At 30.8% G+C, this 20,417-nt stretch overlaps 1 pseudogene; it reads right to left on the reverse strand.

The window, feature by feature from the left end:
* Positions 1-12,017: 12,017 nt before the first annotated feature.
* Positions 12,018-12,696, reverse strand: LOC139889664 (PRA1 family protein B1-like; annotated as a pseudogene).
* Positions 12,697-20,417: the final 7,721 nt, after the last annotated feature.

Below are 20,417 nucleotides of genomic sequence, written 5' to 3' on the forward strand. Positions count from 1 at the left end.
AAAATTAGTACACAATAGACTTACATTTGCATCATATTTATAGTACTAATGTTACTATACAAAAACCTCAAAATTCAACATGAAAATAATGAATGGATTTGGTGAAATAAGTTGGTCATCCATTTGCTTGACTTTTGAGATTTATAACATTTACAGTATTAATTGTGTGATAAAGGTATTTTTGAAGATTAACATGTTCTTGATAAAGATGAATAGGTTTTGGATAAAACTAGTGAAGATCCCTTGCGTTGCGTCGGATTAGTTAATTATCGATAGTTCACATTTCGATAGGTGTTTTCCGATATTTTTAGTAAATGGGTTCATCAGGAAGCAAATGATGATCAACACTTCCCATTCTTTGTATATTTTTGGATGACATTAAAGCCTGGAACATTAAAAATCTAAGAAGTTAACTCTAAAAAAATCATACACATGCGACTGATAATCAAAATCTCATAGAATTAATGTAATTATTTTGTTATTGACCTAATATGTGTGTTCTTACGTTAAAATAACATTAGATATAGTCATATAGATGAAGCCAAAACGAAGACGCACATAAAAATCTCATACCTTCTTATATGCATCATTCTTTATATCCAGCAGAAGCAGATTAAACAGTAGTAGCAAGTTGACTAACGTTGACTGCTTGATGTTTTTTTTCCCTGGAAATTTTCTTATGAAAACTACAAATTAAAATCAGGTTTTAAGGGTGCATACAACTTATATAAATTCAAAGTTCTTGAATTCCCAAACAATAAAAAGATCATCACCATTAGTACAAACAATACCAAATACAATAAAAAAGAAAATAGAACTGAAGCAACCATATTTGAGTATCATAAGAAATTAAATAATACAAAAATTTAACTCTAACTTATAATCCAACTATATCAAATTATTAGTAATCACATTACAACAATCACATTACAACACATAATTATTATTGTTACAGTGCCATCACAAACCACCATCTCAAGCCGACCCTACCGCCTACGAATTCCAAAACCCAGATGTAAGAAAAAAATTATGATATAAAAACAGTTTAACTTGCATCTAAAAACAAATAACAAAAGCTAATTCGTAAATTTTTTTAAGTGATGAACACAAATTAGGTCATCATTTTTGCAAAAAACTAATAAAAGGAAAAGTGTAAACGTAATTTGGGATGAACCTGTATAAAAGGTAGGGAAACAGCGATTAATTTTTTCAGATCTGAGTGGCGCTGGTAGTGACCGGCGTCGGGTGTTATATATAACCGTCGTCGATGGCGGTCTTGGCATAACTCACCGTCGTCGATGGCTGTGTTAATGTTTTTTATCAGATGAAATTTTCGTAGTTTAGGATTTGTACGTTGATGGCGTATTTTGTTGTTTAGGATTTTATTGAGAACATGAAAGTGGAGAGTAGAGCAGACATTTAAATTAAAGGGAGTAAGTGGAAAGAAGAGTTCCAGAAGCTAATAGAAGAGGTAGGAAAAATATGTTAATAGATAATATGGTGATATAAGTGGGTGGAAGAGTGTACAAGGAGGCGTGAAAAGGAAATGATCGTTATACCCTTGTTACTATTTATGGGTTTGTCTAATAGTGAGGGTGGGTTTTGTCTAATAGTGAATATGGTAAATTACCCTCGTATGTCTAGCATGTGTATAATGGAAAATTTTAGCGGTCCGGACCAACCACAAAACATTTGTCTACTTGGATGACCAACCGTGTTAAAAATAAACAAAAATGGCTATTGTGCAATTTTTGATAAACATCAGGGACCAACCACATAATTTTTTCAACTCATTATTACATCTAAATTCTACCTATGTTCGAATATTCTTTTAGATTTGAGATAATAATAGAAATAGAAATAGAAATGAATACTATATTACGCTCGATTTTACATGATCCCAAAATTTTGACAAATGAATCCTGAATAATCAATGGTTACACGATCAACCTATAGCTCTCTTAATAAACAACTCGAAACAAGTATTAGAGTAAGATTAATTTTTAATTTTGCTTGACTTGCTAGTGATTTGTTGTTAGATCTTTTTCCCAATTGGTAGCTTGTTTACCGATCTTCTGTAATGCTTTGATCACTTCTTCGTTCGTCACATTCCCTGTAACCATCAGTCCATCACCTTGTTATGTTTCGTGTCGATATCATAGGCTTCAATGTCTGCTCAAATAGCATAACATAGATTAGTTACATCAACTTTAACACACTTATACCATTCTATATATTTTAATTATATTCGACCAATCGACCCTCATGTGGTCTCCATCAACCGATCCTACCAATCCATGATCAACAGGAGAGGTAAATCATATGACCCATGATTAAAAAAGACAAGGTCATGAGATTTGAACCATGGCCTCCATTTGTATGTTGATTAAAAAAGACACGGTGATGAGATTTGAACCATGGCCTCCATAGTTTTGTCCGAGTATTTAATGAAATAAAAGCATGACTATAGAGTATTTACCTTCAACCCTAATTTCCAGTCTGCAACAATATGAGTTCTCTCTTCAAGAACATACAACCCTAATTTCTTCAAGATTAGAACCCTAAAAAAATCATTCAGTCGACACACACAAACTAAGAATTAGGGCAAGACTCTCTCTATCAAGGTTTCGCCTACGTTGAATCTTCAACTGCTAATCAATTCACGTCAAAGAAACAACGATTGCGGGTTAATTTCCAATGAACAAGGTATTGTTAATTCATCAATGACTAAATCAGAATCAAAGTTTTGTTTATCTCAGATTTTACGATTCAATTTTTCATCTAGGGTTCAATTGAATTGTCTATATCTAACTTTTAAAATCTGATATTTTACGGTCATTTTTTTTTTTTTTTTTTTTTTTGTATAATTATTCAATTGAACGGTTCAATACATGTCTTGATTGAACCTTATATTGATTGAACCTCAATTGAACGATATTTACATATAGTTATACTGGATTATATATGTATCGATGGGTATGAATATACTGGATTATATATGTATACATTGGGTATGAGAAATATTGCTTGAACTAGACGAATTTAGTGCAACTGTTTTGAGTAACTCAAAATTACAGGATTTCAGAATATTCAAACCTGAATTTGGAAAATCAATTGCTAAAAGGTGCTTATAAATTTAATGTTCTCATTCTTTTAATCATTGTCATTTTTCAGGTGTTTGGATTAGTTGGTTTCTTTAAATCAGTGATACAATGGTATTTGGTAATAGGAAGTTTATGTGAACAAGTTTATGAACTGTTATATCTATGATGGTAAACTATTAATTTTAGCTCATAGTGAAATAGGTCCAAAGTTGCACATTTTATGTATAGTACCTCACTACGTGTATTTATTTTACGCATAGCACTTGTTTTGTTAAAAAGAAACAGACATTGTTTACAAACCTTGAATTATCTGAAGGCATCTATCCCGAGCTCGAATACAGACTCCGTGTGTTCATGGTTGAGTTCAAATTTAAACTAATTCTATTTATGTGAAGAGGTAGATATATGTATTAAATCTTTTTGTGAAGCTTCAGAATGTGGGAAAAAACCGTGGGTTTGGAAACCTGTCAAAAATGGGTTGAGTTGGGCTGTCATGGGTTGAAATTGGTTGAAATAGCCACCTCTAAAGGTTATTTTTTTATACATTTTCGTAAAATAACAGGTATTAATTGTGAGATGTATACATACACTTATTATAGTTGTGTACTAATATAAATTGTATGTTTAGGAAATTAAAGACCGTTGCTATCTGTTCTATATATATTTGTAAATGTTAAGTTTGCTTTTTGTGGGCGTTTTTCGAATGTTACTATATCAATAGAAATAGACTTGTGCACATAGATTGACAAGTTGTGGGAATATCCATATGCTTAGGTATCTAACCTTTATATGTTTTTTCACGTGTTTGTCAGGTATCCAGTTTATTCAACTCGTTATTAGGCATATATGAGAAATGTTACTATCTTCGATATATGGTGTTATGTAGCTATTTCCATGGCATCTTGACTGATTCAGTCAGGTATGAATTATTAGTATACAATATAATCATTCTTGTATCTATAGATGAATAAGTGCATTTCTTACTATCTACGATATTATTTGTGCTAGATATCGAATAAATCATAACACAAAGGTATATTATTTATTATAAATACATTACTTTTAAACATGGCTGTAATGATTGGACTTTGGAGTATACCACATACCAGAAGGCCTTAACACCACCGCCCAAATGGTAGCAAATTTAACCCATTTGTGTGAGTTGCTGTTATCTATTGTTTGATATCTAAAAACTACCTTTATCTTGATCTTTTAGTTGCTTGCGAACAAAATTATTTTTAAACATAATAGTCAAATTTATTTATTACGGTGTACATCATTCAATTTAATTATATCGACTAATTAATTTTACTTTCAAAATCCCGCGAATTCGCGGGTATTAAACTACACATCGCACCTGATATATATTTGATTTAATAATTATATCCATGCGTGTTTGACTTCAATGATGATCTTATATGTTTGATCTTAAATGGGCCAATGCGGGGAAGTAGAAACCCTAGCATGAAAGTACATGTACCAAATGGGTAAAAGAAAGCAAACTCTTGTTCATAATGTATATTAACGAAAAAATTCTTTTAAAAAAAAAATATATATATGCAGTTAGAAATAATTTAGTTTTTTTTTTTTTTAGATTTGGATTTCTAATTTTTATTTTTATTTTTTTTTGTTATAGACACTTTGGTTATGATAAAATTAAAGGTTTAATATACAAACGGCATATGTTTAGGATTTGGGATAAATCCCTTCGTTACGAAGTTGTGATTTTCTTTCAGTAAAATATGTAATAAAATTTTTTTATTAGCGGGTTGGCTTGAGTGGCTGCCCCTGGTGCCACCGTTATATTAGTGACACGATTTAACATAGACATCTCCCATCTCCCCTTCTGAAGCATCCCTGCGCACAGGAAAAAGAGTTCTTGAAAAAGATTTTTGATACTTTTTATATTCCTGGTTGGCGTTTGTTCTAATTTCGATTATATGGAGCTATTACAATCCTTTTGTCTCAAGGTACGTTACAGTCATATTTACTCACATTTGAAATTTTCTTTTTGGTTATAGACAACTACTGGAAGATGGTCTTGAGGAAAAGTTCCTTCTAATTACTTTGGTATATACATCACTCATATATATCCAGATTCTAATGACTTTTGGTTGATGTTCATTATATATTATGCTGACATATAATCAACGATGACTATTGGTTGATTTTATATTACATGTTAATAGGTAAAAAAGTAGCCTAAAGGGGATGGGTATAAAGGAAATTTAAATGGGCTAAATGGGTTGAATTATGTCTAAATATTGAATGGGTTCGGAACATTTGGTAAGTCTCTACCTAGACAAACTGATAATAAAAATATAAATATTAAGATGATTACAGTAAGTGTATTTGAAGGAAGAAATAATATAATAATTAAGATTATTGCAATTAGTCAGTTGATATAGTATATCACATAAGAATGTATCAGTTTCCTCTGTTGCGAGTATTTAATACTTCTTTTTCTACTGGTACAGTAACTTAATGAGAATGTGGGAAAGTAATCAATCTTTACAATTCGGATCCTACAACTCTAAGTCATATAAGGCAATTCTTTTATATATTGCTCATTTATTGTGTTGCTAACTTATGCAGAAATTGAACTAATTCTTGGTACTCGGGTGAAGTCTGCTGATGAGAGATGTAAGACACTTATGACTGCAATAGGGCAAACATAAGCTACAAATTTCTTATCACAGCGATAGGTGCTCCGGTACTGAAATTTGTTCTCAAACATTACTAAATATGTTCTTACATTTCGTTGAGGATATTAAGCATATGGTGCTTTGTTCAACCTTAAATAAAACCAAAAGGGAAAAAAAAAATTAATGATGTGAAATATCTCCACCAAATATCTTGATTCATAAGTATAACAATCCGAAATTAGGGTTCCATATTATTGGTAGAGCTTATAGAAAGAAAGATCTTAGTAGGCGACGGAAATTACGTATTCAATTTCTTTTTAAACTGCACTTTCAGTTATTTCAGCAATTTAATGACGCTTTATGTAGTGATCCGAACTTTTTCATGTTTATATATATTAAATAAAATTGTTATTTACATGATTAAATGTTTCCAACATGTTAAGCAATCAAACTTGTTAAGACTTGATTAATTGAAATGAGTTTCATGTAGACAATTGACCACCCAAGTTGACCGGCGATTCACGAACGTTAAAAATTTGTAAAAAAACTACATGATGATATATATATGTATATATATATATATAGTTAACATGAGATTTTGATAAGTAAGTATCTCACTAAGTATATTAACAATGAGTGATATACATAAAAATGAGTTTATTGAGTTAAGAAACTTGAAACGATATATATAACGATTATCGTTATAACAACGTCTTACTAAATACATATGAATCATATTAAGATATTGATACACTACATATGTAAAACAAAATTACTAACTTAAAATTTTTGAAACGAGGCATATATGTAACGATTATCATTGTAACGACATTTTATTGTATATATATCATATTAAGATATATTCATACATCATAATATCATGATATTGTAATAATTTAACATCTCATTAAATAAAAACATTTATCACAAAGTGTCTTTATTAAATCTTCATATTTTCATCCAATCAATAATGTTCGTGAACAAAGTTTTTTCAAAAAATAAAAAAAAAGTTTTTGCTTCCACCGTTTTCCCCCGATTGGTTACTTCCCCCTTGATTCTACCAATATATATATATATATATATATATATATATATATATATATATATATATATATATATATATATATATATATATATATAGTGAAGGTTTTTGGAGAACTCAACGAACCAAAGCAAAAACAAAAACCCGCTATAATGAACGACGAACATGAATTCGATTCATCAATTCAAGGCGTTTTAGATGATGATTCCAACAGAAAGTACAGTACTTTTATAACATTTTTTTAAAGTGTATATTTTTTATTTGTGAACTATTAATATGAGACGGATAGAGTATAATATTATAGTGAAAGAACTTTAAGTGAATTAAATTAGACTTACACTATGTACTCATACTTTAAAAAAGAATTCTATTTTTTTTCCTTAGACTACATACAAACCTGACACTTCAATTTTTTTATTTTATAATTAATTAATTTATTATTATTATTATTATTATTATTATTATTATTATTATTATTATTATTATTATTATTATTATTATTATTATTATTATTATTATTATTATCTCTAATTTTTTAATTTGTTTTCTCTAACGCCTAGTTTTCTAACCGATTTTTTTTCTTCAAAAAAACGGCTAGATTATTATTATTTCCTCTATAAATACTCCAAAACGTCTTCTAGGAGCTTTAGGTATAGAGACACCTTCGATTTCGGCTTCATCTTCTTCTAAAATATCGATATCTTCGAGTGCTTGATTTCGAGTGCTTGATGTGGATCATATGCATTTGCAATAGCTAACGCCTCTTCATAATTTTCATCTTCTCGATTCATACTCGAAACTTTATAAAAGTATAATTTTTTTTTAACTGTTTGAGGGGTAGTTTGTAGTATAAAAATTATGAATATGGATAGTAGTATATATAGGGAAAGATATTGTAAAAAAATCAACGGTAACTAACGGCTATATTTTTAATTTTGTATTTTTTTTTTCGATTGTAGCGTAATGGAACATGTCAAACCACAGCACAATGCAGCACGGTGCCTAACGGCGCAGCCAACCGCGGTTGCTAGCAACGGCGCCGTTGCATTGGCGGCCCCGTTACTAGTGGTCTTATTTTAGTCATTTCAATATTTTTGTCCAAAATCTTATACTTTCTCCATCTCATAAAATTATACTAACTTTTTTTGTTTGTTCCAAAATTATTGTCCTTTGTTTTATATATCAATAAAAATTGTGAAAGTTACAATTATGTTCCTTTTATTATTGAAAATTAAACATTAAATATAACAATTTTTATTACTTATTCTAGTCATTTCAATATTTTTGTCCAAATATTATACTTTCTCCGTCTCATAAAATTATTCAACTTTTTTTGTTTGTTCTAAAATTATTGTCCCTTGTTCTATATAATAATAAAAATTTGTGAAAGTTACAATTATGCTCCTTTTATTATTGAAAATTAAACATTAAATATAACAATTAATTATTACTTATTCCTTATAACAAATTAAATGAATGATAATTTAGACAATTTATTATAATATTTTAAATTCAACAAAAAATTAAACATGACATTTATTATGAGACGAAAGGAACATTACCCTTAATAAGAACTATATAAATATTGTACTACGGAGTATTATTTATTATCTGAATGAATATAAATCTTTTTATTGTTTGAAACTTTGAAGTTTAAAGTGCGGCTTCAAAATTTTGTCACAAGATTCCTAGTATTTTTTCTACACACTAAGGTCATAAAGTTTAAGAAAATCTACTTACATATAAAGATATCTCTTTTTAATAATAATAATAATAATAATAATAATAATAATAATAATAATAATAATAATAATAATAATAATAATAATAATAATATTAATAATCCATTCACATTATGGTCGATCTACGTCCTACCATTGTGCCTGCTGGCTTTCTCATAAACCTTATACTTTGTAGTAGTAATAATAATGATAATAATAATAATAATAATAATAATAATAACTACACCAACAATAGTAACAATAATAATAATAATAATAATAATAATAATAATAATAATAATAATAATAATAATAATAATAATAATAATAATAATAATAATAATAATAATTGTTATAATAATAATAAGAATAAGAATAATATTAATAATAATTAATGAATATATTACTTTACGGATTTGGCAATCACACTACCGGAGAAGTATTTTTAAGGAAAAAATAGTTTGACAAAAATGGTATAATAGCGGACTAGTGAACATGAACTTTACAAGAAGTTAGTGAGGTGATTATCATCGAAGTACTAATAAATAAAGCATGTTTAAAAATCTTTAAAAAAAAAATACTTAGGACTATATTTAAAAAATTTCTTTAAATTAATGATGCTAGTTTAAATTTAAAAGTCGTTAACCAAGTAGGTGAGAATGTTGTTGGATTGCCATAACAACAAATTAGTTACGGATGTTCTTATAAGTGACAATGATAGTTGTAACCATGTATCACAATGATCCATTTATAGCGGATATTCATTTAATTCATCTGCTTTTTAGCAGAAGAAATGATCTAAATGGATGGCTAGAGCGGCAGAAGCATAATTTTTTTACCGAGGCGAATTTTTTTTAAAAGATGTAACAACTTTTATTAGAAAAATATGGAATGATAAATGATCTAACGGATGGCTACAGTGGCGGAACCATGTATCACATGACTTTCGAGTTTTGTTTTAAATGTCATTCGGCTCTATTTTTGAGTCAACAACAAGCGTAAATTTATTGGCGTTTTGACTGCCTCGTAGAGCCTAAATTGAATTTCAGACAGAATTTAAAAATTCATGGAAATTTGATTCTACCATTTTCATGGTGTCTCAATTTTATTTTTAATTTTATGTTTAATTTTTATTTTACTATTTTTATTAAAAAAAATTCCTACTTTTTTTGCAGGAAGTTCACTCGAAATCAATCTCCTTATTCGTCGAATGGTGTATGATATTGCGACCGATGTTCTTGACGAGTACTTACAAATGAGTGAAACGTCATCTTTGAGATGTCTTCACAACTTTTGTTATTGTATATCTTACTTATATGGTAGAGAGTATCCCGTAGAGAGTATCTAGGGGAGCCAACTGCTTCCGACATAGTACGTTTATAGAGTGCACACGAAGAGAAACATGATTTTAAGGGATGTTAGAGAGTATTGACTGTATCCATTGGGAATGAAAAACTGCCTAGTGCGTGAAAATGTCAATACACTAGGGGTGATCAAAAATACCCAACATTCATGCTCGAAGCAGCTGCTTCACATGATATGTGAATTTGGCACGCATATTTTGGTATGACAGGTTCCAATATTGACATTTATGCTTCAAATAATTCACCAGTTTTTGATATACTTAAAAATTAAACTGCGCCACCTTCATCATGCCACACAAGCGTCTCACAACACCACAACAAAACATTCCACCCCCACACACCCCACAAATGGTCTTACAATCGTTAGAACGCAACAAAAGAATTATAATGATCTTTCTTAAAAACATTTACTTCAAGGGTTAGTGTTTTATTCTTCTTTTTCACTTTATATACACATTCCTCATTTTTAATCAAAACATCCTCACTTCTGCCTTAATTTTGTTTGTACGTGAGATGAATGAAAGAAACTTGGATGTTTTCTTTCAAGTGTGAAAATCTCCTTTGAAAGTGAACATAAGTATCTTTATTAACTAGTGCTTACACACACATAAAAAACCAACAACACATGCAAAACTAAATGATGGATTAAGTTATTGGTCGTAGTATTGCCATCTCTGTACACAAAGATGATATGTAGAGATGTCCAAAATATGACCCACCTCTTTAATTTTATCCATACATTGTCTTAGTATATTTGTCAAACAATTGATACATCATTACAAATAATTATGTTATCATACGAATTATGATATGATTCATCATATTTCAATATATATTTGGTATTTAAATTGCTCTTATTCTCTAGGTCCATATGTTATGCTCTGTTACTAGTTTTATGAGCTCATGCGTTGTACGACATTTGTATAAATTAGTAGTCGATAACGTTAATATTGATATTTATTAAATTATAATACAATCACAATAAAACATCATTTATTACTGATAACATTTGTATCATTGAATACTGGCGCATAAATTATGAGCCCGTCCGTTGGAAACGTTTTAATTTCAATCGATAAATAATCGATAAAACACCAAACACGGGCCAATAAAAAGTTGTTTTAAAATCGATCGCTAAGAATAATATTTTATGTACATCTCTAATTATATATGTATTTTGAACAAACTAATTTCATTATGTCAAAATCTCATACGAAGCAGAGCAGACATACATCTAAATATCTATAACGATTATCAAATAACCATTTTAACTTCAATTGACAAACATGAGTCCGTGCGTTTGTATAATATTTTACAAATATTATATTAACGTAATTTTTTTAATTTATGCGCAAACTGTAAATTAATTTTATATTATATAAAATATCATTCATAAATAATATTATAATCTTAATAAAGAAATATATTTAATTTATAATTTTAATTACAATAAAAAACACTGTAAATGATTTTCAATCTATGACTATTTATATATATAAATATTTTGAATATATATATATATATATATATATATATATATATATATATATATTAAATCAATGTATCGTTTAAAATAATATTATTAATAACCATTAAAACAATTTCATAATAATAATATAATATAATGTATAATATTATATTACTATTATAATATAATTATAACATTAATCGTTGTTAATATTTATATAATACAAAATATAGTAATATAATATAATATTTTAGGTAAAAAATCTGTATATTAAATTTAAATAGGAAATATAATAATTCAATTAATAGATGGAAATTATTAATAAAATCTATATAAAATTATTGTTATATAATTATTATCACAAGTTTTATATAATATATACATGTTATAGTGTAAAAGTAAGTTATATCATGGCAATCAATAACCAAAAATTACATGTTAAACAATAAACCTAAAAAACTAAATAATCAACCCAACCAACATGTTCATGGATTCACAAATATTCATTTTCTTAAGCCTGACAAGTTTCCAAAAAACTCATAATGTACTTAACCACCTACATGGCTGCATTACCAACAAATCAAGTTTACCAAAACAAACTAGCTAATTACCATACCTAAATATCATCATGCTACGTGCATACAATCATTTAACAATATCGAATTCGATCATCTCAAACACGTGGCATAGTATGAGGAGTAGCAGCGACCGCGACAGTTGCAGCTGTCTCCGTAAGGAATGAAAGTATCCCCGTGGTCACATGTTCTTGATCATCTACAAAAACTTCTTGTGGAACCCTAAGCGCGGCATGAACACAAGTCATTGCTAACCCAAACAAAACAGAGGAGATCAATAACGACACCAAACCCGTTAAAAACACAATCAAGATCGTGGAAATGATTAAAATTCCTAATGTTTCACGGTCAGAAAACGTGCGGTCAAAGAGAAAAACAGGCTGATCAGGTGCGCGAAAAAGGTAAAGAAACAACCATGCGGATAAAAGACATTGAAAAGAATAAAGGGAAAGGATGGGACAAAAGAGAAAATATAGTCACAATAGCAATTAAAGTGGTGTAATTAATACGAAAATAAGAGAAGTTTTTCTTGATGCGTGATATGGCATCTAAGAGGGTTTCAGGACGAGAAAATGTGGAACGATCAACAAGTTGGAACCATGGACGACGTTGTGAATAGGAGTGGCCAATCGAGGTTGTAATGTGAGTCAAAAAGGGACGTAGGTCGGGGTTGTTGGGGACCGTTGTTTTAGGTGGTTGGGATCGTTGGGTGAAGGGGGTGGTTTGAGGGAGGCGTGATGGGCCCGCAGTTCTTGGTTTCTGCTTCATCGGTGCCATCGTGTTGCTGTGGTTTGTGACGGATGAAGGATATAGATTTGTAAATTAGGAGGTGAAGCGGAGAGGAAGTGAAATGTGGTTGATGCAGATTCATTGTTTCGGTTAACGTTTATACTTGTAACCTGGGAGTTTTGTTTTGTTTGCAAATGTAGTCCTTGAATAATGAATACCTCCAAAACATGCGATTCCTTGATTTGGATGTTAGATTAATATCAGGATGTTTCATCAAAAGGATCAATATGTATCTTGCAATATGTTTGAATGTTATCTTGCTTTGAGCTAAAGTTTCGAATTGTGGTATATATAATGTTATGTGTCAATATCATTTTTATGTGACCTAAAATTACAAAGTTTTGATCTAATTCGATCAACTATCAACTTGATTTTGTTGATTTTTTTTGCCCGGAGGGTATTATAACCCGTTACCAATATTGTACTAATAGTACGTTCATTTTTTTTTTTTTAAATAAACAGTATAACCGACCTTTCTAATGTCGGTTTTCACTTGTCACCCTAAACCCGCTTTTGCAACGTTTAGTCAATGTGGCTTTCAAGTGTTGTACGTTATATTAAATATCTTATACGTGGCTGATATTGGCTTTCCCAATGCCGGTTTCGATCCTTTGTCTAAACATATCTGAACACGACTTTTTAAAGGTCGGTTTAGCAAACCCTAGTTTTCTATATAAAACATATTTCATAGTTCAATTGTATTACAAAATCGTTCTGTGAATATTTTTTTTCTTTCATTGATATCACCTTTCTCTAATTTATTATCTTGTCATATACAAAATGTCTAATACAAGGCAAAATAAGTATGGACGAGTCTTGTCATGTTGCTGATTTTGGTAAGGTCAAGCTGTCTAATGAGCGAGAGTTTCAAATGTTTGAAGATTAATTTTACTACGAACAACGATCTGGTTTATCCCAATCGTGTTAGTGATTTCTATAGACATTTTAAATGTAGAAATACTGATAATACAACGCGTTTCAAAATTGATGGTGTACGATATGTATGGACGTTGAAAAACTTAAACAATGCCTTAGGCCTAACAAACCTAAGCAAGAAACTTTACTGTATTGATGGGGGAAGTTGTTCGCACAACTCGCTTTGTCACGTTCGTATGAATGTCATAAAAATACGTGACATTATACTTAGCAACATATTGTGTCGTGAACCAACATAAAATTTTGATTATGTGCTTGCACAAGAGGCCATAATGATGTTTTTAATAATTAAATGGTATCCAATTTAACGTCGAATGTGCAAGAGGCAGCATAGACAGATTCATTACCTTACTGGATGTTGCTTTTACCAACATATGACGTTATCTTAACTACACCACATGGTGAATCTTACAATGTGGCAAGGACATGCACATTTTAAGCATCTATATCTAATTGTTATTATGTGTAATATTTTTCAATCTTGCATGTGAAATGTGTTTATTGTCGTTAACAAAATTCAACATCATATTATCTTGTCATTTATTTTACACATAAACATAAAACAAGAAAAAAATGTGTTCCAATTGCAAAATAAAAGCAAATTCATCTTTTTTGTTGATGCTTCGACAATCTTAGCAATCTTGACAGCAACTTCTGAGATAACCAGTTTTTGTTGAAGAAACTCATTTTTCCTCCGTTGTGCTAAAATAAATGTTCACCCATTCTCATAAGGGCTCTTCGTCGTACCGACCATTCCATCCGCATCGACGAGACCTCTATGGCTCTATGAAAAAAAGGAATCTATTAATCATTTTGTATACCGAACACAAGTTTAAAGTAACTGAGTTATAATATACCGAAAAATCAAGGAAACCGTAAAACCTTCGACCGAGATTGTCAATTGCCCATGAGGTTTTGATAACAACACATTTGCCACATATGCAGTACACAGTAATCATCCGACCTGAAACTATTTGCTAGAGAAAGGATCTTGAGGAAAGTGAAATATGGGTGTATGTGAGTTAAGTATGACTGTATGAGCATGTGAGGTCTTTAAAAATAAATGTATGAATAAAATAAATACAACACATTTCGCAATTAAATACTGAAAATGACTGAGATAATTTCATTATACTTGATAAAAACAATACAACACATATGTTACACAACAAATGTATACAAACATAAAATTCAACTACAAATTCACCCTGATCTATTATGATCCACCATCTTTGTAGAATACTTTTAACAAGTTCTTCTTAGTAAAGTTAAGACTAAGATACAATGAATATTTTGCGCAATACATAAAAATTTTGGAGTACCGATACAGTTTCAACACATATACACTTGACCTCTTCAAGGGCTTGTAATGAATACTACATGAAATAGAACATGTAGTATCCTAAAGATTAAAGTAAACAGATACATAACCAGATATTAATATTAATAATACATAATAACATTGAGTTGTAGCTTAACTAGTAGTGGCCTGCGCCTCTTAGCGAGAGGTCAGGAGTTCGACTCCGCTGGGCTACAATATTGCATTCAATGTTATCCCTGACCTGAAGTATCCACCCAGGTCGCCTTTCGCTTTGTGCGGGGGCAACGAGGAGGGGGGATTTCATCGGCCATGCCCTCGCATTGGTCCGGTTTTCCTCCAAGGTAGTAGTTGGGGGCGAGTTATACAACTACGGGAGATGAACGCGTGGGTGGTTTAGTCTCCCCTGGGTGATCCCAAACTGATGTCCAAAAAAATACATAATAATATGCATATCATAGCATACTGAGAATCTTACTTTAACCGCTACTCTAAGGTCACATGTAGGAGTTGGAACACAAGACTTGATAAGTCATAACACCAAACACCTTATCAATTTTTTTTTTCAGACAATCTTAGACAATCTGGTATTGCTCCTAAGTTTGAGTTACTTTCACTCGAAAACACAAACATACGTTACAAAGTATATATAATTTAACTAGAATGTACAATATAAAAACTTAAAACGATTGATTATTATCACCATCTGGATATGCAAACTGCGTTGAAGAAAGCCACATAATTTTTTCAAACCTATCATCAAATTCTGCCTCTTCAAGCACTTCACTAATAAAATCTTAGGTAGACCTCGAATGTTCATCCTGGTTATTTCGTCTTTTATGACGCATAGCATCCTAGAGAACACTCGAGGGACAAGGAATGTTGTATCCAAGTGCATCTGATTCTTGCGGCTCAAAACCCGAAAAAATGTAATAGGAGCATCAAATAATTCGAATTCTGAAAGATCAGCAAGAAATGGCCAAATGTAACAACCCGAGTTTTTTCGTTAAAACTTCCGTTAAATACTAGACGATCGTTAGTTAAATCATACGATTATCCTACGCCAAATTTTTTTTAAATACATTTAAGAATAATTAACGGTGATTACTCGAATTCATACTTAGTCCTTGGAGTATATCAATTAATATGTTTTACATATTCAATGAGAAACACACTTCGGTTTAGAAGTGCTTAGGAAAACGTACATTTAGTGAAAACTGCAGATAATGTCTTTCAAGACAACGAAAAACATGGATAACGTTTTAATAATTATTTTTAATAATTATTAACTTTATATAGAGGATATTAAATATATTGGAATTAAAATAAGATAAAAACTTGAGAATATCGGCTAATGCTCGGGTAACGTCCCAACTTTACGGGTTCGGTTATCGACACTAGGCAACGAAACAAATGATAAATCACTTTTAATAATTATTTTATATAATTATTAAGTTTTAAAATATTAGGGATTTTATAGATTAAAAGCATGAAGGAATCGTTTAGACGCTCGGTTAACGCTTCGGTTACGTTAATGGTTAACGGTACACATAAACGAACCATAAGATTTAATCTAGTAATAAAATTTGATCCCAAGGGCATTATTAGGTCATCCTAATTCATAATTATTATTTTTAATAAGTTATTTATCTTTGTGCTATTTTAAGTAGACTGTTCACGATTTTAATTTTTATCGCGTACCGTAAAAATCACCGAGACTCGCAGGGTTGAGTGTAATCTTTTAGTGGCCAATTTAGAAGAAACCAAACCTCCGAGAACCCCTTTTTGGAGCCTAAAATTCGTGGCTTAGGGTATGAGAGGTGTTGTGTCATTAATTGATAGTTGCTAGAGTATTTAAGTGTAACTAAACCCTAATTCTAGTAAAAAAAAAATCCCTGGCATTCTTATTTCCTTCCTCTGCGTTTCTTGCTGTCGACTTCATCCTCACCTATGGCCGCCACCTTCAACCTCTAAATCATCATCAAAAATTTGTTTGATCTAATTGAAGACATATTCTTGTCCCCCTTCTCGTTATCTACGCATACGTATCGCTAATTTCTCGATCTAGGGTATAACACTCGAAACTCTAACTTTGATTTTATGATTTAAATCAGTCTATTTGCATGTTTTGATGTTATATAGTCAATTAGTGCTCATGCTTATTGTTATATATGTTTAATTGCTTAAAACCATTAACGTTGTATAAAAACGGATCTGTAAACTGCTGTTTTCGACATGTTAACGAACTGATATAGAAAAACTGGGTTCATAGTTGGATTCCTCTTGAAAAGTTACTCAATTTTGACTCCGGATTCAATTGATTTCGTTTTTTTTTTTGGATTTTATATGGAATTTTAAAATTTTATAAAAGTGCTGAATAAAAACTGGAGGAATTACACTCACATATTTGGTTGCTGCGTATAATTGGCTTGGAATTAGGATTTCATATTTGATCAGAAGATATTAGACTTATATACGAAACTAATGGCACTGGCCTTGTGTCAATTGGAGTTACGGTTATTTTTATAAAAATTCCAGAAGTTGACTGCATTATATTATGTGCAGTTGACTTTGTTTGACCAAATGGGTTTAACGGGTCAAAATGGGTAACGGTCAGTGTAGAAAAGTCCTATACATCGATTTAAGTAAGTTTGAAAGTTGTAGTGTTTTAAAAATAAGTTTTGGCATGTTTTGGTCGAAATGGGTGTTTATGACCCATTTGGGTCATGCACGCATACTTTGACCCATATGCGAAATTTTGAAGATCAAAGGTACGTAACACGTCTAAAATACCATTTTGGATTTGTGACACGATTTTTACATTCTCAAGTATTATGGTTTGGAATTTGAGTTGTCAATGAAAAATTTTTATTATTTTAGTGAAAGTGTCAAAAATGACTCTCGGGCCTACTTTGAGGGCTCGTAAGTTGAAATCGGTTAGGTTTGGATAAAAACTATTAACTGCTATTGAAAGTATTTACAAAAAGCTTTAAAATGATATATTATATGTATTATTTTGTTGAGTCTAAACAGGATTAAAACAAGCATGAAACTGGGCAATCGTTGCTGATTTTGAACTCTTAACAACATTTTATGTTTCAAGAGGTTGTTTTCGCAAAGCCATAACTTTCAAACCGTAAATCCGTTTTTGTCAAATAAACTGGCTATAGAAAGATGAGATGATATACTTTCTAACGGTCATGACCAAATGTATTATTTTGAAGTTGGTGGGACCCGAAATTAGCTGCAAAATACCTTGAAATACATATATGTAAATACTTTTTTTTTTTGCCAATGTAAAAATGGACAACTTAAGTTTGACCTATGTTTGACTATTTGACCAACTTGAGTAATATTATGAGATTGTTGACTTGTGTTGACCATGTTGATTGTGTTGGACTTGCGTTTGACTTACATTGACTTGTGTTGGCTTTTGTTGAATTTTTTTTCAAAATGTAGAAAACTTTAATGTTATTAAACAAGTCTAAAGCTTTAGACTAAACATTAAATAAAGAAGATAACTTTGACAAGTTTTGAGAGGTCAAAGTTGACCGGTTTACTATATAAGCAAAACAAACTTACGCCACGATTTCTAAAGTGGAAACTTTTCAAATTACATTTCATATAAAGATGAAATGGGTTAACTATTGGTCAAACTTGAGCACTTAGGACTATATTGCATGACATGGTATGACTTAGAATATGTGAACATAATTATTGACTAAACGTATCTCTAGGTTGAGTATACGAGTCAAGGACCTACAACTTGTTTATCTATTGTGCTATTGTAGCTGCGCTAAAGGTAAGTCTACAGTCCCGCTTTTTACATGTTTTCATGGATGAAAATACACGCTATTGTACTTACATATTCAAATGCTTTTATGTTGACACGTGTACTTATTATACATATTGATTTTGTTCAAAAAGCCCCTAGCTTAAATACTTTTATTACCTTCGGGTAAGCAAAATTTAGATGGACGGATCCGTTAGATTAGACAAACCTCGCCCAAACAATATTAACCGTGGCGCATTTACTTTGAACATTAGATACGCTCGAAAAAGTGTATAACATTTTTATAGGGTAAAGGGAGTGTAGTGGTTTCTATACTCTGGTCATTGCTAGTATTCAGGTGCTCATGGATTATGTAAACGTTTCACAACTTGGAGTTGTACTTGTAAAATCTCGTGATCAATGAACTTGAACTATTTTCTGATAACTGTTTTTCAGATACTGTTTATACTATTTAAACCTGTAGATTCACCAACATTATTGTTGACCTGTTTTACGTGTTTGTATTCTCAGGTCCTTAAGAGGTATAGCTTCCGCTGTGTGTTTGCTGATTTGGTCTGGCCGTGGTGTCAGCATGCTTTCATTAAAGACATTTACTACTTTCGTATTTAAACTTTTGCAACTTTTAATACTGTTGGCTTGTGGTTACGATCACAATAGTATTACTTATTTTGGTTTATTGACTTATGTTTTGAAAGTCAACTGTTTTTAATAAAATTAAATGCGATTGCTTTGAAACAACACATATAAAGTGCGTAACTGTTAACTGTGGGACCTATGATTAACACGCCGTCAGATAAAAATTTGGCGGGGTGTTATAGATGGTATCAGAGCTAATGGTTGTAGGGATCTAGGAACTGCATTAGTGTGCCTGACCGAGTCATTAGGACGCATTAGTGAGTCTAGACTACAACCCGACTGTAAGCTGTTATGTATTACTTATTGCATTACTATATATGATTATATATTTACTATGTATACTACATGTGTACTTACGCTTATCCGTTACTATCCGTTGCAATAAAAGTTAATCAATAATGTTATTATACAACTATTACCTCACTACTCTTTTTAAAGTACTGCTACCGGCTACACTATTGTTAATCACCACTGTTATTACACTACTGATACTTACCACTATTATTTCACTACTACTATCGTTACTGTTGCTCACTACCTATCACTACTTAATGCTACTATCACTACTCTCTTTAGCTACTATTTATCACTACCGTAGGACACCACCACCACCACCATTGTTGATCACTACTATCGTCACTACTCATTCCTACTTATCACTACTAAGTACCGCTACTAATTTCTACTTCTCGTGACTATCATCCACTACTCGCAGCTATTATATATGTACAGCGTTGTTTTTTTTTATTGGCACTAATTTGGTGATCTACTCTGTTGTGAAGAAACACCGATCGACTTTGAACACATTGACGTGAACTACAATTCATTCGTTTATAGCGAGACATACGTTTGAAATTTTGCACCAACTCTTTTGACTAAATACGAGATTTTATTCGAGATAACATTACACATTGTTAACCTTCATTCTCCATGATTATATTCATTTAAACTTTGTGGAGTTATGTTGGAATGGAGGTATGAGTTAGTGTAATATAATAACGACTGATCAACGTGGTGATATTATGG

This window comes from Rutidosis leptorrhynchoides, chromosome 2 (genome assembly GCF_046630445.1).
Source record: "Rutidosis leptorrhynchoides isolate AG116_Rl617_1_P2 chromosome 2, CSIRO_AGI_Rlap_v1, whole genome shotgun sequence".
NCBI classification, from domain to species: domain Eukaryota; kingdom Viridiplantae; phylum Streptophyta; class Magnoliopsida; order Asterales; family Asteraceae; genus Rutidosis; species Rutidosis leptorrhynchoides.